The 11,368-nt window shown below is 35.0% G+C and overlaps 1 long non-coding RNA gene across 1 annotated transcript; it reads left to right on the top strand.

Annotated features, from left to right (window-relative positions):
• The first annotated feature begins 288 nt into the window (after positions 1-288).
• On the top strand, positions 289-8,255 carry LOC106171932 (uncharacterized). Its single transcript, XR_015330796.1, has 2 exons — positions 289-2,528; positions 7,417-8,255. It is a non-coding gene; the product is annotated as an uncharacterized LOC106171932 (long non-coding RNA).
• The last annotated feature ends 3,113 nt before the right edge of the window (positions 8,256-11,368 follow it).

Here is an 11,368-nt window from a genome sequence, read left to right as displayed (position 1 = left end):
TTGAAAATTATTTACAGAAACTAAAACGCATGGTGCGGAAACCATCCTTCTCAATAGCACAAGTTGTAAGAAGGCTGTCTGAGCATTGTGCATCAGAAGAAAAACATCCTTCTAGAAAATATCCAATTTTGTCCAAAAGTCATGCAAAAGGCCCTTTACCAGATACTCTAAAATCAGGCACACAGTTTTGCAAGGTGGAAACAGAAAATTTCATGTTGAATGTTAACTGTAGAGATAGTTGCATGCGTGTGAACAGCAAGGTATAGAAGACAATGCCCCAGTTTATATTGTTATCGTAATGAAAATGATTTTAAAAAAGTACAGATACAAAGTTGTGATTGTAATGAATACATTGTACCTTTCATAACTAATACAATATACATTTGTTAAGAGGTTAAATAGTGTAAGTAAGAGAGTTAAAGAGTGCATGTGTTGTTCTATAATAACAAAAGAATAAGGGAGTATAGTTATCATTCCTTCAGGATGATACAATGAAAAATCTGTATTAATAGAAATGGCGACCTAAGGTCAAGTAACATACCATTGCCTAATAAGAGAATGATTATAGTTTGGTAATGACGTAATGATGGAAAGTTATGGAAAAAGGGATAATCATAGACATTGTGTAAGAGCTGAGGAATTATTACATTACCAAATAAGGTAATGTAGGAGAAAGACTTTGTGATACATCATGACATTGGAATGATGATCTATAGGATAAAAGAGAATGCATTGTAACTGGAAAATAAGAATATACGAATAAATCTTTTAGGCCCCCAAAAGATGTATGTTCTTCATTTATAGTACTGGCGAAATATCGGTACTATAACTGGTGGAAGAAATCGATCCAGCTACCTACACGCTCTAGATGCAAGGAGAAAATCCAGCAGATTGGAGTCCACCAGCAGCTAACACTAGGCAAGCAGTAGAAAAGAAGAAAATCGAGGGTCTGGAAGGTAAGACATCAGAGAGACTTCCAAAACAAACAATCAAATTTTATACAAGGACACCAAACTTTTCACCTGCTCCATCTATAACCAAAGAAAAGTGTGTGAGAAACAAACTTTCACGTCGCAACTTGCTTTCATCAAGCGACTCGTCTGACGACGAAGAAATACAGACTACTCATCAAATTAACGTAAATACACAATCAGAAACAGTAGGAAACAGCGCATTTTCAATTGTTGATCAATGTGTTCCAACGAATCTCGAACTATACGAATCAAAAATAGAGACAGGCGAAAAGTATTCATTATCATTGACCTCAGTAGTGAATCCGACAGCAATAGCGATACCGAAACCGACGACAATAACGACACAAATTTCAGAGTTACCTGGCCAAACCGACCCATCTCCAATCGCCCCGAGTCACCTATCGTCATCAGTGACGAAGAAACAGACGACGACGACCTCAAAAACCGACCCATCTCCAATCGCCCCGAGTCACCTATCGTCATCAGTGACGAAGATACAGACGACGACGACCTCAAAAATTCAACTCCCAGAGACAATTTGCCCACCACAAAAGACCCACCAACAATCAATAGCAGTACCATTAAACAGTTCACCAACCGCCCCGAGTCCCCAATTTACATCAGCAGCGACGACGAAAAAGAACAACAATAGCCAATTGCCCGGCGATCCCATCTCAACATATCTTAAAAGCCCAGAAATATTTAGAAAAACTTTGGGAAGGAAAATAAAAACACTGGAAAACATGAGTTCAGATTGGAGCCTAGCACCTGAAAAATTTAAAGGAAACGGTCAAGAGGACGCCGATAGATGGTTAGATCATTTCAAGAACTATATTAACTTTAAAGCTCTTGATCACGATCAAATTATTTCAATTTTTCCTCTATTAATCACTGATGCTGCATTAGACTGGTACGAAACTTTGGCCGAGGAAGTGAAACAGGAATGGAGAAACCTCAAAGAAGAATTTCTTAACAGATATAGGCCAAGAAACACGGAAACTTGGTCTATAACATCAAAACTGTTTAAGAGGCAGCAACTGCCGGGGGAACCCGTTCAAAATTACATCGCATCCATGAGACATGACGCCAAACTGGCACAACTCGATGAAAAAATCACGTTAACAGCAATTGTGAACGGTCTATTGCCACAGATCCGTCCCTTTGTTGTACAACAGGAGCCACGTGACCTAGACCAACTGATGTCACAGGCAAGGTTAGCTGAGAATGCGGTACAGCCCTCCAGCATAAAGCAGAACGTGGACCTCATGGAGGTGACAGCCAAAATAGATGCTCTCGGCGCACAGATGAGCCAGGTAATCAACGCCACTCGCCCTGCAGAGGTGCACATCATGGGGACGTCCCAAAGAGAGACGCAGACTCCTATGCAACCGAGAAGACAGCAGACAGGTGCATTTTATCGTACGCGCAACCGCTACATCGGAAATCGGAGGAGAGGCGATTTTCAAGACAGCATGCACCGTGAAAACAAACAATCTGGCCCACGATCAGGTCAACGTTCAGAAGAGCAGGGATTCCCAATGTGCTTGAGTTGCGGTAAGTACACGCATCTTCGAAGAAATTGCTATGCTAGAAATTTGAAATGCTTCGTGTGCAACCGTGTTGGGCATATTTCTAAAATTTGTTATTACGCACGTGCCAATAAATGACTAGATTATAAGAAGAACGAAAAAGAAAACGAATGCGTCAAATTTTCAAATGTTGAAAATCATCAAATGCACAATCTATTATCAATCAAAATTTCGAAAATGCACGTTGATGCATTGGTAGACACTGGCGCTGTGATTTCATGTGTGTCAGAACAATTTTTGAGTTCAATTAACAAAAAGGATTCAAAATTTTACAAATCATCAAATATAAAAGAAGTTTCAGGAATAAATGGTTCTGTTCAAAAGGTTCTTGGCTTGATAGAATTACCCCTTTGTTTCGGCGATGTAGTTATCAATCACGAATTTTGTATTTTACGTATATTACCTCGAAAATTGATCATAGGCATGGATTTTCTAAAAAAACACAATGTCAAAATAGATGTCGGTTTTGACGGTTTTACTCTACCTGAGTACAACTTAGAATTACCTTTATACAATCCTCCAAATATTGGATTTGTTAGATCCATTAGAAAAGAGACCATTCCAGCAAAATCAGAATGTTTAATTCCAGTGAAAATCTCGCATGCTTCGTGTGTACATACAGCATTGTTAGAGCCAGTCAATCAGTTAGCATGTAAAAGAAACATCTTAGGATCTAAATGTTTGGTAACAGTGGATAAAAATCGATCATGTTATCAAATCTTGAACCCAACAGATGAAAATATAATATTACCAAGCAAAACAGTCCTAGCTAAAGCGTGCTCTGTAGAGGCACATAGTGTAAGTGTGTTGGAAGAAATTGGGACACAAAATGAAAACAAAGATCAGAATATATCTAAAGAGATAGCACTTAAAAATACAGAAGAACTGAGAATAGATATCATAAATTCTAATTTGAATGAAAATCAAAAAGAACAACTCAGATTATTGATTGGTCGAAATCGTGACGTTTTTGCCAAAGACATGTCAGAGTTAGGCACGGCCAGCAGATATGAACATTATATCCAGACAGAAAATGATATTCCCATTAAACAAACGTTTTACCGAACATCTCCAAAATTAAAAGAAGAGATTGTAAGACAAGTTGACGAAATGTTGAAACATGGGATTATAGAAGAAAGTATGAGTGCATATAGTTCTCCTGTAGTTTTAGTGAAAAAGAAAACGAACGAGTACAGATTTGCAATCGATTATAGAAAGCTGAACAAAGTTACAGTGCCTATGCATTGGCCATTACCTCGTTTAGAGGACGTTTTTGATGCAATTGGAAGTGCAAAACCTGAATATTTCAGTTCGTTAGACATGGCAGGAGCATATTGGCAATTAAAATTAGATCCCAAAACAAAACACAAAACTGCATTTATTACACACCATGGACATTTTCAATTTCTTAAATTACCATTTGGACTCAGGAATGCAGGTGTTAGTCTACAAGCTCTTATGAATGACCTGTTCAAAGATATGAATTGGAAAAATGTTCTGATATATATCGATGATATATTGGTAATGAGCAAAACGTTTGAAGATCATTTGAATCATTTGGATTTAGTGTTCAAAAAGTTACGTGAGGCCAACCTAAAACTGAAACCAAGTAAATGTAAATTTGCAACGCAAGAAGTTGAATACTTAGGGCATGTGATTAGAAAAGATGGTATCAAACCAGACGATAAAAAGTTAGAGGCAGTGAAATCTTTTCCTGTTCCAAAAAGTACAAAAGATGTGAGAAGTTATCTAGGATTGTGTAATTTTTATAGGAGATTTATTAAAGACTTCAGTAAAATAACTGAACCTTTAAACAAATTATTGAGAACAAATGTTCAATTTGAATGGAATCAAGAATGTCAGTCAGCATTTCAACAATTGAAAGACTTACTTGTGTCACCACCCATCTTAGTATATCCGGATATGACAAAAGAATTCATATTAACCACAGATGCATCTATTAAAGCAATCGGTTTTATTTTAGGTCAAAAGGATGAAAATAACCGAGAAAGAGTTATTGCCTACGGTGGCAGATCTTTAAACAACGCAGAAAAGAATTACTCAATACATGAATTAGAATGTTTAGCAGTAGTAGAAGGAATAAAGCAGTTTGAATCGTATTTGGCTAATAATCATTTCAAAGTTTTCACAGATAACAAAGCCATTACGTGGTTACAAACGTTGAAACATTCCACAGGTAGATTGATAAGATGGGCATTGAAATTACAGGGCCTCGATTTTGAAATTGAACACAGAGCTGGAAAAACAAACCCAGCTGATGCTCTATCAAGACGCGAATATGATGAAGACAATTGTTTACAAAACAAAGATTGTGTACATGTCGTGGATGATATAAGCAGACAGAAGTGTCAAAACAGTGGTTGGGTGCAAGCTAGGTTATATGTAGCAACAGAAACAGAAAATGTAAATAGACAAAATGAGAATGGAAATAGTCAGATATTTGCTATTGACGTAGAAATTGAAAATGAAAAAGATAGATTGAAACAACAACAGCAAGAATGTCCTGACTTTAGTGATATAATAAATTATTTAGAACATAGTGAATTACCAAATGACTTAAAACAAATGCGAAAGATAATTGCAGAATCTGAGCAGTACGTCATGATTGACGGTATATTATATCACCTTTACCAACCAAGGACAAAAGGGAAAACAGAAAATTTGAGAATCATAAAACAGCTAGCTGTTCCAACAGATTTAAGATGTGATATATTGTATGAATATCATGATTCGCTCGCAGCAGGTGCTCACCAAGGTTGTGATAGAACATTCGCATCAATTAGAAATAAATATTTCTGGAAAGCAATGTTTAGAGATGTGCAAGAATACGTTAAATCTTGTGAAACTTGCCAAAAAGTAAAGAAATTGCGGAAAGATGCACCAGCACCATTGAATCCATTGCCAATAACAAATGTGTTTGAAAGACTTCATATGGATATCCTTGGTCCGTTGACAAAGTCTGAAGAAGGTTACAAATACATCTTGTTAGTTTCGTGCGCTTTTTCAAATTTTTCTGAAGCAATTCCTTTGAAAACACAGGAAGCAAAAGAAATTGCAATGGCACTTTACCGTGATGTATTTACACGTTACGGGTGTCCGAAATATTTGATTTCAGATCGCGGAAAGAATTTCCTATCCTTGATAATTCAATCTTTATGCAAATTGTTTCACATAAAACGGTATCATACGAGTGCATGGCATCCTCAAACAAATGCCGTATGTGAGAGAACAAATTCTATTATTGCGCAAACGTTGAGAGCATACTGTGAGAAAGACCAAATGAATTGGCCTGATATATTACCTGGAGTAATGATGGCATTGAGAATGACACCGTGTACACAATCTACTAAATATTCACCATATTATTTAGTTTTTGGAAAAGAAATGCGTACACCTTTAGATAGGCGAGGGGGATAGGCTCCCCGAAGCTCTGTCTAAAACAGGCGGCAGTGGAGTCGCAAGGCTCTAGGGGCACATTAAAGAGGTGTTATAGTGCTGTGGGAGAAGACTGAAGGCCCACTGTGTCTCGAATCCTGAATTAACAGGATACTGTGGTACCGTCTAGTCGGCTCAGTGTGAAGTTCACTGAGTGGTACGGGGACGACAGTCCTCACCTAGCCACGCGATGTTGATGTTCCAACACGGTGGTGAACAGGCAAGGCTGGTGAAAACGGTCAAAGTTCCGATAACCCATGGCAGTGGGACCGGGATCAGACCGTCGGTTGCTCCCTGGGAGCTTGGTAAGCTCTACGGGATTGAGTGATCGCTATCGACTGGGTCACCGGCCGGTTGGGTCGCAGAAGGCAGTAAGACTTAAGAAAAGCAGCCGCGCTCAGCTCAATGTACAGTCAGGCCCTAGCAAACTGAAAACGAATGAGCTAGTAAGTGAGCTAGTGGGAAAGGTACTCAGCCTAGGTTGCGCCCCTGACAAGGAGGGGAGACTGAAGAGTATAAGCGACAGATATCTTAGCTGAAGATAAACCTGTACAGAATATGCATCAATATATTAAAGAACTACAAGAAAATTTAGAGATAGCTAGGGAAATTGCCACGAAAAACAAAGAAACAGCACAGAAAGTTTATAAAAAGAATTATGATAAAAAAACGAAGGTACCAACATTTAGAATAGGAGATAGAGTGTGGGTATACACACCTTTGACACCAAAAGGATTGAGTTCAAAATTGCATGTGAAATATAAAGGTCCTTATTACATAACAAAAGTGTTATCGACAGGTTATACATATATTCTGAGAGACTGCACAACTCATAAAGAATTATCATCTCCTGTTCATGCAAATAGATTAAAACAGTACTATGACCCTAGAGATTATACACGCTATAGAAAAGTTAGTGAGAGCAAAAGTGAAGAAAATAAGATAACCCAAGAAGTGTTAGCAAAGGACAGTGAATCACAAAACGCATCGAATGATAAAGAGCAAGCCCAAACAAATGATGTGAATGAAGACGAATGGTATGAAGTTGAAAGGTTATTATGTTGTAAAAACATCAACAAGAAAAGACATTACAAAGTGAAATGGAAAAATTACAAAACGCCTACATGGGAACCAGAAGAAAATATATCAGATGCGTTAAAACGAGATTTTCACATAAACAGAACATTACAAGGTCAACGAAAAAGAAAGAAGAAAAGTAAAGAATAGTTAGTAAATATAGAAAAGAATGTATGATTAATAGACGAAATTTTATTTAAATCTCATTAAAGTTAATTGAGAAGAAAATTTTAGGGATAATTTAGATATGATTAACTAAGGCTATGCGCAAACTTTCACCTACTTTCTCTTACTATCAAATATTTCTTATCTTTCTCTAGATGAGCCACGGTTGACCAATTTCTGCATATTCCCTAAAATCCTGAACTTTAATGGACTGGTTATGAAGATTCTCATCACCATTTGTATGTTGACAGTTACAGTGAGTGTAGCAGAACAGCGTATTAATTATGGTGTAGAATTTAAACCAATTACTAGAATGATTACCGGAGTTGGATATTGGAAACATACATTCAAGTTAGATTTACCTAGATTGCATGAAGTAGAGAATATTAAGTCACCTTGTCCTAATCAAGAGTATATGTATTGTTATTATTACATTCACAAGGGCCTGGAAACCTTGATGTCAATGAAAAGTCAGACGGTACACGATTTAAACATCACTTTAAATGCAATATATGATATGTTACCTGATATTGAAATGAAAGATCAGTCCCGTTCTCAAAGATCATTGTTACCATTGGGAAATTTCTTTAAAAATTTGTTTGGAGTATCAAGTGAATCAGATGTAGATGAACTACGTAAATATGTTAAGCTGTTTATAAAAACAAACGAAAAAAGGTTTGAAGTACAAGGACACGAATTATCCTCGTTTATGCACAACGTAGACCACAGAATGGAAAACATGAAAAAGGCCGTTGTTCGTAATTATAATTTATCAAAACAATTACGTTCACAATTACAGCAAAGTGATACGGCAAGGAGTATTGTATTCCATTTATCAAGAATATTTATGCATGAAAATATGGCAAATTCTCAATTAATGTTTGCGTTTAACAACGTATTGTTAGGATGTTTACAGTTGACAAAAGGGCAATTATCGCCATTGTTGGTTTCCCAAGAGCATTTAAAACAGATCATTAATCAAATTGAAAAGGAAGCACAGAAAACGATCAATCCGCTACATGTTATTTATTCAAATCCTAAATATTATTTCAAGGAAGGACAGTTTACATATGGAAAACACAAAAATTCATTATTCATTAACCTACAAATTCCTATTTCTGCTTATCCCCATACATTAGATGTTTATGAAGTAAAAACATTCCCCGTTCCTTTAAATCAATCTACAAACCACGCTTCACAAATACTGGATCTACCAAAATATTTGGCTATTTCTCACGATAAACAACATTATTTTCCCATGAATAATCCTACCTGGAAGAAATGTCATGGAGATCATGTCAAATTATGTCCTTTCGTGTATCCTTTCAGGACTGCGACGCATTTCTCCTGTGTTACAGCATTATTTTTTGACTTGTCAGACGTTATTACTGAAACTTGTAATTTCCGTTTTCTGCATAATGTCGTTCAACCCAACGTGCGCGAATTATCAATAGGAAAATTGTTGTTATATAATATCACTGATATAACAGTGGAGTGCCCTACAAGTACTACTTCCCAACCAGGCTGTCAATATTGTGTGATACATTACTCATGTTTTTGCGGTTTAACCTTAGATAGTTTTTATTTGCCTCCGCGTGTTTATGATTGCAAGAATGATACATCAATTACAAAATTGCACCCTGTTAATCTTGGTTTACTGCAATATTTTTATTCCAACAAAGAAATATCACAAATAGGAAGTAATGATTTCTTTTCTCAACCCCTTGATACTAATTCTTCCAGATTACACATGTACCAACAAGATTTTTCGAAATTTTTAGCGCAGGATATGAAAGATCATTTGAATTTAAGAAAACTAGCTCAAGCAGCAAAACACAATAAAAGAATGTATTCTTCAATGGCAGATGCTATTGCAGCAAATGAGATTTTGCTTCCATCAAATTCAAAACAATCTTTAGTTTGGATTTCCTTAGCAGTTTCGAGTGCAATTATGCTCGTTGTGATCTACTTATGTATCAAGATTCGCATTTTAACGCTAACAGTGATGACCCTTAAAAATGTTAATACAGGTGAAGCGATGCCAACTGTACCAACATGGATATTGGGTACAACTACAAAAATTAATTATGAAGTACAAACAACTTGTGATGATCCATATTCCTTCATAACATTTCTAATTGCATGTGTTTGTGTAATTTTGGCTATAGTTTGGATACGAGATAAAATTATTAAGAAATTATGCATCTTCCACAAGGCACTTCTTATTTTAGAAATTGCCAATGACCAACGATGCATTACTATTCCTATTATTCAACTGAATGGAAGTCCTCATTCCTGGCATTTTCATATGACGCAGATCTCTGATATTTTACAAATTGAAGGTAAAATTAGATCAAATTTATTGATTGATTGGCACGATTTGGTGATAACAAACTACGTAACTGGTCAGACAATACAGCTACCAGCACGTGTTCCGATTTCGTTTATAAAAGCAATACAATTAAACAAAATTATTGATCGCGAATTTTACAAATTTTTAGCCATTAAACATGCTGGAATGTTATCCTACATTCGATATTGTCCACCAACGTGCACCGGATCGAACATAGAATCTTAAGTATAACTTGATATTTTCAAACCATCAAATTTTAAAAGAACGGCATAGTAAAATTACGGAGCATAGCAATTGCATTCATGATGTGTGTACGACAGTTTGTATTTAGAAATATTTTTTATGTTAAATGTGTTTAAATGTATGGAATGTACCATTAATTAATAAATTCAGATGGACATATGACACTGAAATGAGATGAACTGATTTTACATGAAATGTAATGAACTCTGTTCCAGAGACAAAATGTTGGAACAAATGAACATTGACTTTTAATGTATATACATATACGTATATCATATTATTAATATAGTCACAATGAATTATTCAGTGAATGAATATGACATAATTTCATATTTGATTGACATTTATGAATGATTTATAATGGAAATATTAGTGGAGATTTCCAATTGAATATTAGTGAATATACAGGAAACTGTGGACATTTATTCACAAGAATAGTCACAAACACGGACTATACGTTTATTTTGTTGTAAATGATGCAGAATAAACATTATTTTCATTGAATGAACTTTAATTTAATTATTAAAATTATAAAACATTATATCCTTGACAAATGGTTAATGATTTAAATGTCATTGACATATTGTGTAATATGTTAAGAATTACTATTAAATAATATACAGGTAAGTATATTGTTGTTACCTTAGACTTTATACACTTTATAACAATATATTATTAGCAGTAGACTAAATTGCATGCAAATTAATGTAGTGGAACTAATTTCTATTTTAGAAAGCAAGATGACATGGAACAACAAATATAAAATTTGAAAGGAATTATTGTTTTTGAATATCAACAAATTGTGGATGTACGTAAATGTATTATAAATAGTGGTTATTCACAACCATAAAGGAAAACACTACAGTATGGATGATAATAACAAACGAAATGCAGATTTTCACCACGGACAATGTGCTGGTCACAATGTTGGTGATGATGGCTGTATATTCGAAAAGGAGTCATGACCCTATAATCCAACATAGTGTATTTAAGAAGATATATTATAAAAATGTGTCAGAGCCATAATAAGAGAATTACATGTTAAAATTACACAAAATTATTAATAAAGTTCAGCATGTGTATTCTTAGGCCGCACATTAAAGACAATAAAGGAAAACACATTACGCATCCACGCGTATCGCAAAATTTGATTAGTAGTATTTATCCTTTCTAATATATTAATTGTTTCATGTCAACTAAATAACTATATATATCTATATTATACCATATTATAAAGTCTAACAACAGTATTTTAAAAATTTTTAAATAGTTTTTTTTTTTAGTTATGCAATGCTTGCGCTTCTACATTCAATAAAATAGAGAGAATGTATATCGTAATAAAAAAAGGGAATTCGAGGACGAATTTATTTGAAGAGAGGGTGTATATCGTAATGAAAATGATTTTAAAAAAGTACAGATACAAAGTTGTGATTGTAATGAATACATTGTACCTTTCATAACTAATACAATATACATTTGTTAAGAGGTTAAATAGTGTAAGTAAGAGAGTT

This window comes from Lingula anatina, chromosome 8, assembly GCF_051362555.1.
Source record: "Lingula anatina isolate TDL-2025a chromosome 8, LinAna3.0, whole genome shotgun sequence".
Classification (NCBI taxonomy): Eukaryota; Metazoa; Brachiopoda; class Lingulata; order Lingulida; family Lingulidae; genus Lingula; species Lingula anatina.
The sequence above is the reverse complement of the archived record's forward strand: the minus strand, read 5'-3'. Positions and strand labels throughout refer to the sequence as shown.